The sequence below is a fragment of the Cariama cristata genome, unplaced genomic scaffold (genome assembly GCF_000690535.1).
Source record: "Cariama cristata isolate BGI_N322 unplaced genomic scaffold, ASM69053v1 scaffold14522, whole genome shotgun sequence".
Lineage (NCBI taxonomy): Eukaryota > Metazoa > Chordata > Aves > Cariamiformes > Cariamidae > Cariama > Cariama cristata.
In genome coordinates this window covers 20,063-22,033 of record NW_009603358.1, presented here as the reverse complement: position 1 = coordinate 22,033, position 1,971 = coordinate 20,063, and the positions used below count along the sequence as shown (strand labels likewise).

Below are 1,971 nucleotides of genomic sequence, written 5' to 3'. Positions count from 1 at the left end.
GCAGGAAGCTGGGAATAAAAACGCAAAACAACTCTTCCCCACCCTCCAACCAGCCGCAGCGATTGCAGCAGGGCGGGCTTGCAAGAGAGCCGTGATCCCAATACTACACGACATGCTTTGTACAAATAGCAGTCAACACTGGTAATTACCGCACAATCAATATGGATGTTGGTAGAACATTATCAGTCATAAACTGTGTCCTCACTCTCTCTGGGGATGCCGTTCAAATTTAATTAGCTCGCAGCTATGTTATAGCTAAAGTACTTTTTAATTACCTGCCGCTTCAAGGTACAAAGAGTGATTAAACCTTCGTCCCCAGCAAGTGTTTATTCAGTACGTTGGGTGTCCCATCTGCTCAGAAGCAGCAAATCAGCACAACAAAGAGCTAGAGCTCACAACGTAGCATCAGAAGTGATTTTTAAGAGGAGCTCACCTCTTTAATTACCCTGCCATTTTTCTAGCCAAACAACGAGGCTTCAACTCATACCCATGCTGGTATTACACAAACTCCTTATTCTACCAGGAGGATACAGATGCAGCCACCCTGGTAGCACACAGCCTTTTGGAAGCAGAACAGGGATTGCAGGGCATGGACACACTGGCAGGCAGCTACAGCATCATCCAAAAATGAGATGAAGGAACAACGACCCATCACTATCAGAATATTAACTCAAAATAGGAAAGGGGAGGAGAAAGATGTCAAAAAGCACACTGAAATGCTGTGCTGCTTAGTTGCAAAAAAACTCAAGGACCTCTGCCTGTGGGAAGTTACTCGTCTTGGTTTAAAAGGACATTTAGGGTGGTTGTAGCATTTTGTTTCACATCTCTGAAAATCCTGCTGTGAATAGATGTTTGGGTGTGTAACAGACTACAAAAGCTAGGGCTTTAGAGTTAATCACTCTCTTGCTGTACTGAAAGACAAAATGTATCAAAAACTCAAGAAAGATTGAAATGAAAATGACTTAAAACTGTTCAGTTTAGTGGTTAAGTATTGTTTTTAGAAAGACATGCAGAAAGTGAAAAACAGATTTGAGTTGAACAGTTCTAATTTAATCTACAGAGTCATTACTGAGACATTGTAACCATTCACAAAAAAAACCCTTTTTATGTGCTTAATGATCATACTTTTTCCCCCCAATGTTTTCTGGCAAATAGGGAACGTGTCACTTGTTGAACAGTTCTAATTTAATCTACAGAGTCATTACTGAGACATTGTAACCATTCACAAAAAAAACCCCTTTTTATGCGCTTAATGATCATACTTTTTCCCCCCGATGTTTTCTGGCAAATAGGGAATGTGTCACTTACTTGTATGTGACAACAACATGCCTTACTTCCCAACAGCAACTGGGAATTCCATTCCCCTTCCATTGCATTCCATCCTGCAAACTGCATTGCAAAGGTATTTCGAGGATCATATAGCAACCACAAGCAGGTCTGCGCTGGCTCTGCCCATGCTCTGAGCTTAGCTTAGCGCAAGCTAACTCCAGCCCAAAGCCCAGTATGTTAGCACAAAGTTGCCAGCTACAACTCTTAAGCCTTGGCAGCTGAAGGAATCTGCTAACCCCTGCCGAGAGCATCCCTCCAAGCTTTACAGATGATAGCTTGTTTGCATCCAGACATCTTAAAGCACATGCAGCGAGCATAAAACTGCCCATAACGGTGAAGCAGACAGACTGACAGCTAGCATAGCATCAGCACTACAAACATGATACAAGCCAGACTTTGAGTGTGTTAAAATAAAAATGGTTGATGACAAAAACCTACATTTACACCATCCACAGTTTTAACAAATGGCGTCTATCATGCTATCTTTTTCACTGCCATTGACAGCAACCCAGTCAGCCACAGAATGGCAAAGGCTGCCTCGAATTTGCGTTTATTTTTGTTTGTGGGACATTCTGAGGTTGCAACCTCCCACCCCTCAAGGAACTATAGCCAGGGTAAAAGCTGCCTCTTTTTTTTTTTTTT

The 1,971-nt window shown here is 42.3% G+C and overlaps 1 protein-coding gene across 1 annotated transcript in view; it reads right to left on the bottom strand.

Annotated features, from left to right (window-relative positions):
- Nucleotides 1–1,971, bottom strand: part of LOC104157715 (neural-cadherin-like) — a gene marked incomplete at its 5' end in the record, with an annotated part of 41,952 nt that overhangs the window by 35,239 nt on the left and 4,742 nt on the right. The window lies entirely within an intron of this gene.